We start from the raw sequence: 13,602 nt of genomic DNA on the forward strand, positions 1-13,602 counted from the left end.
CAACTGCCAATGATGTATACTCACCCCAATAGACCCTACTCACCCCACAAAGGTTTAAATAGCCTTTGCCCCCCAACCCAATAAACGGAAGGAGTTCTTCAAAGTTGTTCCTGGATGTGTATTCCTTGCCCACGTACTCACCATGGATCAAGATCCTGCCTGCACCCACCTGCCCCCCCCCAAGCCTCTTTTCCTCTAGTCTGGTGTACAATGGGCCTGACTACCTGAGGGAGAGGTAGACACAGGGAGCAACCAGACACAACAATTAGCCTCATCCCAGGCCCAAAGAACAAGACCAAGAAACCACAGGCTAAAACAATGAGCCAAATGAATACTTTGTCTTTTGCATTTTAAAGGGTTTTGTTTCATTTATGTCATTCCTTCCCTTTGACTTGAGATCGTATAACCTAGGCTGGCCTCAAACCTGCAATGTTGCAGAAGCCAGCCTTGACCTCCTAAACTTTCTGGCTCTACCTCTCAGGAGCTGGGATGGATTACAGATGTGCACCACCAAACCCGGATTGAAGCTGACCCTATCTGCCATTCTGCTGCAACAGTGGCACATCCCCCATGACAAGCTCCCTGAAGACACGCTCCCTAGCTCCAGCCCTGAGACAGAGGAAGAGAGACTTCTTGCCAAGTTTGTCTACTTTGAAGAGAATGAAAGAGGGATACCTTCTCCCTGCAGACATGACTAAAGCCACATCCTGAAACTCTGAGAGGAACTGGCCCCAGATGGATTGTGGGTGGCAGCATGGGGAAAAAGAGGGCAGGGACACACTGGAACATTGTCTCAGCTCCTACCTGCCTCCGTCTAGGGCTTCCTAGAAGGGGAATTTTTTAGTTAGTTAGCCAAAGGCATCCTCAGTACATAAAAATAACCCTAGGGGAAGTTGAATAGAGGAAAAAATAGAAAAATCTGATATTTTTTGAGAATTCTCTTGCTCCATAGTGAAAGCAGATGCTGGGGATGGGGAAACAGTACAGTGGACAAGGCATGGGAACCTGAGGCTTATCTCTGGAACGTGCATAAGAGAGCTAGATAGAGTATCACCTGTAATCACAGCAGTGGAGGCACAGGGACAGGAAGATCTCTTGGCCAGCCAGCCTAGACTACTTTGAGAATTCTAAGCCAGTGAGAGACTCCACCTCAACAAACAAGGGGACATGCACCCATGGATGGCCCTACATCCACAAATATATGGGCAGCAGAAATTGGAATCAGTGGGTTTTTAAATGAGGACATAGCTGGGTGGTGGTGGTGGTGCATGCCTTTAATCCTAGCATTCAGGAAGCGGAGGCAGGTGGATCACTGTGAGTTGAAGGCCAGCCTGGACTACAGAGGAAGTTCCAGGGCAGCCAGGGCCACACAGAAAAACACTGTCTCAAAAAAAGAAAAAGGAAGAAAAGAAGGAAGGGAGGGAGGGAGGGAGGGAGGGAGGGAAGGAGGGAGGGAGGGAGGAAAAGAAAAAAGAAAGAAGTAGAAGAAGAAAATGATGATACGAACCTGGACGGGTCTTGGAAGAGCTGTGGGGGAAGAATAAGAGAAAATATTATCAAAATACATTGTGAGGAGCTGGAGAGATGGCTCAGTGGTTAAGAGTATTTGCTGTTCCTCCAGAAGACTTGGGTTCAATTCCCAGCAACCTATGTGGTGGCTAATAACCATCTGTCTGTAACGCCATTATCAGGGACCGCACTGCCCTCTTCTGGCCTCCATGAGCACTGCATGCATATGGTGCACAGGCAAACTTTTATTTATTTATTTATTTATTTATTTATTTATTTATTTATTTATTTATTTTGGTTTTTCGAGACAGGGTTTCTCTGTGTAGCCCTGGCTGTCCTGGAACTCACTCTGTAGACCAGGCTGGCCTTGAACTCAGAAATCCACCTGCCTCTGCCTCCTAAGTGCTGGAATTAAAGGTGTGTGCCACCACTGCCCAGCCACACATTTTAAAATAAATATAAATATTTTAAAAATACATTATGTGCATGTATATTTTAAAAGAATTAATAAAATATTATATTTAAAAAAATAAAGAGAGTGCCCTGGGGAATAATACTCAGGTTGGCTGTGTACTAGACTTTTTTCTATTGCTGTGACTAAACACCATGACTAAGGAAACTTACACAACAAAGCGCTTAATTGGGTTCATGGTCTCACAGGTATAGAACCCATAAAGGTAGAGCAAAAGCATGGCGGCAAGATTAGCTAAGAGCTCGCATCCTGATTTTCAAGTAACAGGTATGGAGTTGGTTGGGAAGCGGAGAGAGCACAGAGGAAATGGCCTGAGTTGTTTAAAATCTCAAAGGCTGGCCCCGGGACACACCTCCTCCAACAAAGTCACATCTCCAAATCCTTCCAAAACAGCTCCACCAATTACAGACAAGATATTCAAATATATGAGCCCAAGAGGGCCATTCTTATTCAAACCACCTCAGCCTTTGTCCCCACTTTGGCACACACATGCATACAAGAGTATACACACATACACACACTAAATAAATAAATAAATAAATAAAGTTTTAAAAAGAATACTAGATTGAATTGTTAGAAATTAAAAATATAATAATTACTGAAAGTATTGATACAAAAAGTCAAGGAACTACCCAGAAATAGAACTACCAACCCCCACACACACACCTTCCCACACACAGACAAGAATGGAAGACAAAGGAGACAGAGATAGAGATAGATAGATAGATAGATACATAGATAGATAGATAGATAGATAGATACATAGATAGATAGATAGATAGATAGATAGATAGATAGATAGATAGATACATAGATACATAGATACATAGGTAGATACATAGATACATAGATAGAGAAATAGGCCAGTCATGATGGTACATGCCTTAAATCTCAGCACTGGGGAGGCAGAGGCAAGCAGATCTCTGAGTTTAAGATCAGTCTAGTCTACAGAGCTAGATCCAGGACAGCCAGGGCTACACAGAGAAACCCTGTCTCAAAAAAACTAATAAACAAAAAACAGAGAGGGGGGGGTTAAGGGGGGAGGGAGGGACAGAAGGAGATGGAGAAAGAGAGGGAGAGTGAATTATCAAATCATCTTAGGTAAATCTGCACTGTCAGGACATAATAAAGTTCCAATAAAGTTGTTGCCTTGAAAACAAACCAGATTACTCCCTGCACACACTCTTGTGTGTTTGGTTTGGGGTTTTGGAGACGGGTTCTCTGTATAGCCCTAGATATCCTGGAACTTGCTAGACCAGGCTGACCTCTTATCTCACAGGCCTGCTCCTGCCTCAGCAGTTCTGGGATTAAGGGAGTGGCCTATCATGTCCAGCTTCAGATCACTTCTCTTGATGGAGCATGCTAGGTGGTGGTAAGGAGTCTCTGTAGTAATTTCTCTGCTACCCAACAGGGGCCTGTAGTCGTCTGTATGAATCTCTTGTCTACAGTTCTACTACAGGAGGGACGTGTGAGCACAGAGGTGGTGGAATCTCTCAAAGCCTAAGCCTGGAGGTCATGCAAGTCTTACAACCTGAGTTCCATCCCAGGATTCCAGTGGAAGGAAAGAATCCATTCCTGAAGTTCTGACTTCTGCACCATCTTCTCTAAGAGTCATAGCAGGTTGGGCCAGGAACCAACCTATAAATGTCCTAGCAAGAGAGCACTGAGGATATGGAAGGAAAAATGATCGGAGACACATCCTAAGAGAGCTTCACTAGGCCACGTGCTTATATCTCTGGGATAAGGGTCTAGTCAGTGCCTAGCAAATGCAAGAACCACACCCAACCCAGCAAAACCACACGGTGTCATTTGTAATTTAGCATCCACAGGAAGCAGCTGGTGACAGAGTTGACATAAACAAAACACACATTCACAGATACACACCCAAGTCCGAGAAAGCACTTTTAGAGTCGTCAGCTCTATGTTTAACCTCCAGCTTCCTGAGACTGGCCTCAGAAGGGAGACTCACATGAATTATCAAGTCAAAAATAAATAAACTGGCTTTGTGGTGATGGTGCACACCTTTAATCCCAACTCCAGAGAGGCAGAGACCTTTGTGAGTTCGAGGTCAGCCTGGTCTCCTGAGCCAGTTCCAGGACAGTGAGGGCTACAGAGAAATCCTGTATCAGAAAAAAAAAAGGACAAGGAAAAAAAGGAGGAGGAGGAAGAAGAGGAGGAGGAGGAGGAGGAGGAAGAACAAGAAGAAGAAGAACAACAACAACAAGGAGTAGGAGAAAGAGAAGGAGGAGAAGAAGAAGACCACCACCTTGTTACCAAATAGAAGGAGGAGGAAGAAGAGAGGAGGAGGAGAAATTCTTGTTACCAAATAAACCTCCAGTTTCACTTTGTTTCAGATGACTTAAAAAATCACTAATTGGGGGATAGGAGACCAGGAGGGATGATGTGGAGAAAGTACTTTGTATATTGTACGGATGCATCACCTGTCAATTAAAAAAAACCTATGGTTGGGGGATGGAGAGATGGCTTAGCAGTTAAGGGCACTGACTGCTCTTCCAGAGGTGCTGAGTTCAATTCTCATGGTGGCTCACAACTATCTGTAATGGAATCTGATACACTCTTCTGGTTTGTCTGAAGACAGTTACAGTGTACTCATATACATAATAGAAATTGAAAAAAAAAAAACTTTAAAAAAAAAAACCCAAAACCTATGGCCTCTAGAAAAAGGTAGAAGGTAAGACCTCTGGGAGGCAGAAAAAATTCTTGGACAGAGCCAGGCACAGAAGATTTGGCCAAGAAAATGTGATGAGACAGACACATGGTGCCTGAGCACAGGTAACCAGCCATGTGGCAGAATGTAGGTTAAAATAACTGGGTTATTTTAAGTTATGATCTAGTCAGAGAAGAGCCTAGTTATATCACCAAGGTATTTGTAAATATATTTTGAATCTGAGTCTTATTTCTGGGAGCATGGGGCTGGAAGAACCAGACCAAACTTTATAAATGGCACCCAACATCGGGCTTGAACCCATGACCCTGAGATTAAGAGTCTCAAGCTCTACCAACTGAACTAGCCAGGCTCAGTGTAAAAGCTTCTCCCATCTTATTGTAACCACTGCTCTTGTAGAAGACCCTGGTTCAAGTTCCAACACCCACATGGTGGCTCACAACCATCGGTAACTCCAGTTTCAAGGCATCTGACATCCTCTTCTGACCTCAACAAATACCAGTCATGCATGCAGTGCATATATGAAGATTCAGGCAAAGCTCCCACACATATAAAAATAAGCTAAACAAGTCTAAAAGTAATCTTTAAGTACTAATTTTGGACATCTCAGAGCCAGGCAACACATAATCAGCCTCTTATTAGCTTTGTTGTAGTGAACATCTCTGCTGTGTGGACTGTGGTGCCAACAGTTGCCTAGGTCGGTCTTCAAGGATTCAAAGAAATGCTTTCTTGCTGTGAAGTGGAAGAGATGAACAGACTTGGCCTCTCTGACTAAGTATCAGGCCTGTGTCTTTTGTTGCCTCTACCTTTAGGTCAGATTCTCTCCAGCTTTAGACCTATTGATCCCTGAGCAGTGTCCTGTCTGGAACTTGACTGAGACTTGCCCAGTATGTGTCTGCTCTCTTCGCCCTTCAAGGGAGAAGACACTTACCAGCTGCATGGCTGGACCTCCAGACCATCAGAGGATTGGAAGGCTGCATTCCTCCTGACTGGAACTCCTCCACCTAACCCCAGAAAGAGCATGAAGAACCTCCCCTTTTCCTGCCTGCCTGCCACTCCTGAGGCCTGCCTCTGGGACTCCAGATCTGTAAGACAAGCTCTTCAGCAGCCCCTGGCCACTGGAAGAAAGTTTTCTTCGTGTCTCCAGAAGAAGAAAAAAATCATAGTTCTCACCTGGAGGAGAGTAGGTGACATGCATTTGAGTGAGTGAGTGAGTGAGTGAGTGAGTGAGGCCTAAGAACATGGGGCTAGATTACCTCAGGTCCCATGTCCCCAATGGAAGCAGATTCATGACATTTATAGTAACATGTCAGAGAAAGTCAAATCCAGGCAAGCTTAAAATGCATGGGTGGAAACACCAGAAAGGCGGTTACAGCAAGATGGAAGAAGCCAATATGTGATCTGATGACATTATTAGCTTTTGGGTCAGTGGAAGTTAGTGGTCTGCAGAGTTAATAGATTCCCAAGGTTTGTATCTATTAGTCACAGGGTGTTAGTTCCGATAGAGTTGGGCAAAGGTCACTGTTTAAGGGCTAAAGATTCTGTCTCTCCGCCTTGCTGTAGCCCTTCCTTATTTATTTATTTATTTATTTATTTATTTATTTTAATTTTTAGGTTTTTTCGAGACAGGGTTTCTCCGTGTAGACCAGGCTGGCCTTGAACTCAGAAATCCGCCTGCCTCTGCCTCCCAAGTGCTGGGATTAAAGGCATGCGCCACCACCGCGAGGCGACTTTTATTTTCTTTTAAACAAAGTCTTTCAGTGTAGCTAGCCCCTGTGTGTATTGGAACTCACTATGTAGACCAGGCTCAAACTCACAGATATCCACCTGCCTCTCTTTCTGAGTTCTGGAACTAAAGATATGCGCTACCACTTTTTTTCAAACACTGCAAATTGTATGTGTATGGGTGTTTCACCTGCTTGAATGATCCTGTACCACTTACATGCAGTGCCTGAGGAGGCCAGCACGAGGCATCAGATCTCCTGGAACTAATGTGCTATGTACTGCCAGGCCTCATGGTGCTGGAAATCCAGCCGAAGTCCACAGGAAGCGCGCAGCCAGTGCTATGCAGCTGCAATCACTGCATCGCTAAGCAGTCAGTCGTCTTTGCAGACAGATTCCTTCCCAGAATTCTCACTCACATCCCCAACAACTGTCCCATGGACATTTTCCCCCTGTGGGATGAACTTTTAGACCTGGGTTGGTGCCGTCTCACTTGTCCTCTTAGAACTGACTTCTCCTGAGACAAATTCTAAACAAACATGCTGTAGGCTCCGTGGAACAGTGGAGCAGAGAGGAAATGTTCTTTCCTGCAGGCTGACCTGAGAAGGTGAGCCCTGACGGTGAGAGGAAGCCAGCCATGGGGTATTCATCCCTAAAATGAATCAGGCTTAGAATGTTCTGGGAAACCCCAAAGGGGTGTACAAGAAGGGAGGATATGGAATGGGGGGGGGGGGGGAGGGGTTGACTAACCAACCTAGCTGAATAAGTGAGCTCTGAGCTTGGTGATCTGATCGCTGAGAGTTCCTGAGCCAATGATAAAGAGGAGCTCATTGAGATGGTTGCGTGGGTAAAGGAGCCGCTACCAAGCTTGACAGCCTGAGTTCAATCCCTAGAACCCACAGGGAGGAGGGAGAAAAGTAACTACTACAAGTTTTCTTCTGACCTCTGCGCTCAAACTGTGGCAATCTGAGCCTGTACTCGTGCACACACATCTTGCAAATAAATAAAAATGTAAAGTAAAAAGTAAATTAGAGGGCTGGTGAGATGGCTCAGTGGTTAAGAGCACTGACTGCTCTTCCAGAGGTCATGAGTTCAAATCATGACCAGCAACCACATGGTGGCTCACAACCATCCATAATGAGATCTGATGCCCTCATATGGGTGTCTGAAGACAGCTACAGTGTACTTACATAAAATAAAATAAAAATTCTAAAAAAAAAAAAAAAAAGTAAATTAGAAAAAAAAAAAAAACAGTTCATTTGAATGTCTGTTAAACTCCACATGCCTGCTGGAAGCACAGTGTGAGGCCCCGAGAGCAGGTGCGGATCACAGGGTTCTACACCAAAGACAAAATTCGTGGGGCGACAGATGGGAAGCTCGCCTAATTAAGGACATAAAAGCACTTTTGTGTTCAAAGTTTATTGTTGCCAGGATTTTTAAAAATTAATTGAAACCAATGCTGTTTAAAAAAAATTGTGGAGCATCTTTGGGGAGATGGTTGTTGCCAGGTGTGGTGGCACATGCCTTTAATCTCAGCACTCAGGAGTCAGACACTAGGAATCTGGGGCCAACCTGGTCTAAACATCAAATTACAGACAGTCAGGGACACATAATAAGAATCTGTCTCTAAATAATAGTTAGATAGATAGATAGATAGATAGATAGATAGATAGATAGATAGATAGACTGACTGACTGGCTGACTGACGGACTATGGCTGAATGAAGAGAAGAGAACCGTGGGCTGAGGCTCTGACTCTGGTATCAGGAAGAGCAGGAAGGACGGCAGCTAACGGCCAAGTGCTAACCTAAGTTCATACAGCTAGAATATGCTGAACCTGGATTCAAAACTCAGGCTTAGTTCAGATTTTTTTAAAAAAATTTATTATCCTTTTACTCATGTGTAGGTTTGTATGTTTGTATGAATATATCCCCCATATGTAGTATGTCCTGTGGAGGCCAGAAGAGGATATTGGATCCCCAGGACCTCTGGGACCTGTGTCTTCAGCAATAGAGACTTACCTTCCATCTCTGGAAGGCAACCAAGGGCAATATCGACAGCCTAGACAACAATAGAGGGCTTCTCATGCCTGGTGGAGGGCTTTATTAAAGGTCTTTGGCCCTTGGAGAGCACTGTCAGCCAAGTAGGAAAATTTCATTTAAAATGTATATGTATATGTGAGCACAGAGTTACAGGCGTGATCAGCATTGTTAACTGGATACTTAATAAATTGATTCCTTGTGACTTTTTTTCAGATATCATTGTCATTTTGCCTTCCTCCTCAACACGGCTGCCTAAGCCTGACCTGAACAAGGAGGACACCAACAGACATGCTAGTGTGGATGAAGGAGAGCTCATGAGGCCTCCACCCTAGACAAAGAACAGTAAGAATGCAAAGAGCCGGGAACAGCCTTACCCTGGGTAGACCACAACTGGTTATCCAGTACCAAATGGTCAGCCTTGAAAACACACATACGAGTAACGTGTACAGACTGAGCAGGCTGTATTTATGTATTTAGGAATATCTATTACATACATCTATTATGTAACAAGAATTACAGAAAACAGAGGCCATACATTTGAAAGAGACCAAGGGGAAGGATGTAGGGGAATTTGGAGAAAGGAAACAAAAAAGAGAAATGATGTAATTGTAGTGTAATCTCAAAAAATGGGAAAAAATAACTCCATGCTAGTATTTTATGTTATTAATACTTCTTGAACAAAGGACTTTTCTAGTTCACAGGGGTGTAGGGGGAAGAACAGACACCATGGAAAACCCCTTCATTCTTGTCATCTTCCTCAGAAACAAGATCACATCCTTATGTTCTCATGGAGCCCTGGGGCCTTATGAAAAAGAAAGGAAGAAAGAAAGAAAGAAAGAAAGAAAGAAAGAAAGAAAGAAAGAGAAAGAAAGAGAAAGAAAGAAAAGAAAAGAAAAACAGAAATCTTAATTTGTTTGATAGAAATATAGAGATTAGAGGAATAGAGTAAACCACAAATGTTGATTGGTACCTTCCTCTGTTTCTTTTGTTTTTAGTTTATTGATATTTCCTGATGGGACTCTATGGAATGTCTGTTATTCCTAAATAGACCAGCTGACTTTTTTGTTGATAGATGACAATATCCTTGCTACGGTCAGATCATGAATAAGGTCTTGGGTTCCATCTGTAATACTGGTAAAAGTGTGTGTGGGTGCAGTGGTGATGGTGGTGGTAGCAAGGGTTGAATTTCCTGATTTAGGTTGGCAGGATGACATTCGCCTGTAATGGAAGCCAGGCCATGTCTCAAACAACAGAGAAACTGAAATAGGTCTACGGCTCTTGCTGCATAACTGTTGGCCCAAGCAACCCTTACATCCATCCCCCTTCTTCAGTTACCCTGCCATTTCCTCAGGAAGCATCTCTGCAGGTCCTGCATTACAACTACTAGGAGGGTAACACTTGTATAACAGTCCCTCCAAGTCACCAGAGCAGATGTGCATGAAAAGTGTACAGATATGTCTAAGTGCACACTACTAGGTCTACATACATGATCACTAGGGAAATTTCCAGAACAATCCTGTCAAAACAGTTGGCTCAATGGTTAAGAGTTTTTGTTCTTTCAGAGGACGCAAGTCGGATGACTAGATTTACATGGCAGTTCACAGTTGGCTTCAGGGTCTACTGTCCACTCCTACACTTCATCCCCCAGGAGGGAGGGGCAAAAGCTCTGCATCCATATGGACCCAAATGAGTCGATGGCAGGGGGCTCCAGACAAGTCTACCATGGGTCACAGCCAGTCTCCCAGGACTGCCTTTCTCCCCACATCTGTCTTAGCACACACTGCAAGAGTATTCACAGAGAATGGAGCCCCCTGCTGACCTCAACAGAGAACTTCAGAGGTGTCAGTAGGAAATCCAAGGATTCCTCCAGGTCCATCTCTGCAGCCACTGACTGAGGATACAACTTGGGGACAGGGCTGAGCACGAAGGAGTATAGTTTAAAACAACAACAAACTTGACAGGTCAAGCATGGTGACTTACACCTTTAATCTCGGCACTCAAAAGGAGGCAGGTGAATCTGTAAGTTGGAGGCCAGCCTGGTCTACACAGCAAGTTCCAGGCTAGCCAAAGCTAGTGAAAACCTTGTCTCAAAAAGAAACAAACAAATAAACAAACAAACACCCAACCACCCAAAACAGTTACAAATGTTAGGCATGGTTTTGCAGGCCTTTAATCCAGCACTTAAGAGATAGAGGTAGGTGGATTTCTGAGTTTGAGGACAGCCTGGTCTACAGGGCAAGTTCCAGGACAGCCAGAGCTACACAGAGAAACCATGTCTCCAAAAAAATGGGGGAGGGGAGGGGAAGCACAGGGAGTGACTGTGACTGAAACTGTCTTGTCACCAGCTTGTCTGGGTCCGCCCATGCAGAGGGTGAGTTCACCTGTGGAGAGACACAACCTGAAGAATGAGCTTCATCTCGGACTGTCCTGAAAGTGTCCTGGAGAGCATTCATGTTTCCCTAGTAATTTGCCTGGTCTCTTTACTGGTCCTGTTCTATGTTTAGGGATAAATATCCCCACATCCTTATACTTGTCCAAGCCATTTAGTGCACTCACATGTACAGGGTTGCAGCACAGGATCCAACTGGAGGGTGTGTGATAGGTTAGACACTAGTTAGGTGTGTGCAGTAACACTCTACAATGTTGGCACAATTGTACAAAAAAGAGAAAGCAATCACCTAGTAATGTGTTGCTCAGATGGTGCCCCCCACTCTCTCTTTTTTTTCTTTTGCATTTTACTTTATGTGTGTGGGTGCTTTGTCTGTAATGTATGTCTGTGTTCCACATATACGCCTGCTGCCTGGGGAGGCCAGGTTACATGTGCCCAGAGCCAAAGTTACAGATGGCTGTGGACCTCCGTGTGAGTGCAGGAATTGAACTCTGGCCCTCTGTAAGATCAGCCAGAGCTCTTAACCATCGAACCATTCCCAAGCCAACTGACACCTCCTATTGTTAAGCACCATGTGACTGTATAAAACTAGACAGGGTTGCAGGCATAGCTTGCCTGTTGCCTCAGTATGCTGAAGGCCCTGGGAGAAAATCAGGAGAAAATCAGCTGAGAGGGACAGACACAAAACAAAACAGGAGATACTGATTTTTAAAACTGAAAAGAATTGCAGGGTGGTAGTGGTACATGCCTTTAATTCTAGCACTCCAGAACCAGGCAGATCTCTGTGAGGTTCGAGGCCAGTCTGATCTTAAAGCAAATTCCAGGACATCAAACACTACATAGGAGACCCTGTCTCAAAAAACTAAAATAAAAAATAAAATTAAAATAAAATTAAAAAGTAAAAAGGAGGGCTGGAGAGATGGCTCAGCAGTTAAGACTGAGGTGGCTCAGTCTCTCATACTTCAGTAAGAGGAAGATAATCTAATTCTAAAACCTATAGTTAATTTGAGACAGGGCCATGCTACGTAGCACAAGATTGCCTCAAACTCATAGTGCACCCTGTCCAGACTTGAACTCATGAGCCCCTTCTTGCGTCAATTTGAGTGCCAGGATTATAAGTATGTCACCAGTCCCAACCACAATTGTTGGAAAATGGGCAAAAATATAAAGAAAGAAATTCACTGAGTCTCCTGACTGAACTTCAGGGACAGGCAGATTGGCTAAGCTTTTTAACTCTCACAGGCTGAGGAGCACCGGGCTTGTGGCTTCACCTCAGTGTTCTGAGTCTCATCTGCTTCCTCAGCACAAAACGGAGAAATTAGATATTAAATAAAGAGCTGGGGCTAATGCACGCAGGGGTGCCCCAATCCCAGTCTTCCTTGCCAAACCACGGGCTGAGACTCTGAACAAGAACAGTGCGGACTGGGTGAGAAACTCAGGTACTTGACAAGCACGGAGTGGCAGAGATGAATGTGCTGAGAGCAGGGCACTGGAGCTGGAGAGCCTGATGGAGCTGGAGAGCCTGAAGCCATGGCAAACTTCGAGGCAGAGGTCGGCAGAGGTGGGGGTGGGAACAGGAAAGCCAGAGCAAAGCAACAGAACAGGAAAACAGAAACTGCTTAAGACATCCCCAGTGGCATCCCCCAGGCTGCTGGCTTCTACAGCCCCAGCACCTGCAGCATGGCAGCTGGCATCTTACCTTAGAGACAGTCTAGGCCAGACAAGCCTCTGAAGAACAGAGACCTGATAGGGAGAGGCCTGCAGTGGCTGGAATTAGCTGAGTGTAGGCAGACTGTATATAGGGCCCCAAAGTACTGGTAGTGGCCTGGGGAGGCCGAAGCCCTTGCTTAGCACCATAGCCTTGAGCCCACAAAGGACCAAGGGCAGCCTGGCCTCCAGGGGGAGTTCAGAAGTGACTTCATACTCCCCAGGGCATCAACACCTCCCATCCTGCACACACCTGCTTATAAATCAGACCTGAGACATTCCTCAGGTCTCAGTATCATTTCCAGATATTCCGCTTGGCTCTGACTTCATGTAGACAGCCACAGCCTGAAACCTAGGATCAGCAGCAAAGCAGAATGGCTCATCTAGACATCTGATGGAGTCAGACACTGTCATCCACCTAAGATACTAGTACTTAAAAGGAAACGCAACGGTGGAAAGTTTGAGGCCCTGAGAGATTGGCTCAGCAGTAAAGAACACTCGATTCTCTTTCGAAGGCCCCGGGCTCACTCCCCACTCACAGGCGGCTCACATCTGTAACCCAAGTTTCCAGGGCTCCAACACCCTCTTCTGACCTCCAAGGGCTGACACTACATACACAGTGCACATACATGTAAGCAAACATGAAAACAGGTAAAATCTTAAAAGACAAACAACCTCCTACACACACACACACACACACACACACACACACACACACACACACACACACAAACCAAAACCAGCAGCAGACGACGAATGCTGTGGGGCTAAGGCCTCTTCATGTGGGAAGGAACGGTACCCGAGTCAGAGTCAGACATCCTTGCAGCGCAAAACCATTTGTTTTTGCTTAGTTGGGTTTTTGTTGTTTGAGGGGTTAAGGCAGACCTCATGTAGCCCAGGCTATCCTTAAACTTGCTAGGTAAACTAAGAATGATTTGAATTCCCAATCCTCCTGCTTCCACCGCCAAGGTGCTGAGATTACAAGCACCTGCCACCTGCTATTGTTTGACCTGGGGACTATGTGACTCCTTTCCTGAAGTGCTGGAATCACCGGTGCCCCACCACACCCCATTTGG

At 45.0% G+C, this 13,602-nt stretch overlaps 1 non-coding gene across 1 annotated transcript; it reads right to left on the reverse strand.

Moving 5' to 3' along the window:
- Positions 1-4,946: 4,946 nt before the first annotated feature.
- On the reverse strand, positions 4,947-5,019 carry Trnak-cuu (transfer RNA lysine (anticodon CUU)). Its single transcript has one exon. It is a non-coding gene; the product is annotated as a tRNA-Lys (tRNA).
- Between the last annotated feature and the right edge of the window lie 8,583 nt (positions 5,020-13,602).

This window comes from Arvicanthis niloticus, chromosome 1 (genome assembly GCF_011762505.2).
Source record: "Arvicanthis niloticus isolate mArvNil1 chromosome 1, mArvNil1.pat.X, whole genome shotgun sequence".
Lineage (NCBI taxonomy): Eukaryota > Metazoa > Chordata > Mammalia > Rodentia > Muridae > Arvicanthis > Arvicanthis niloticus.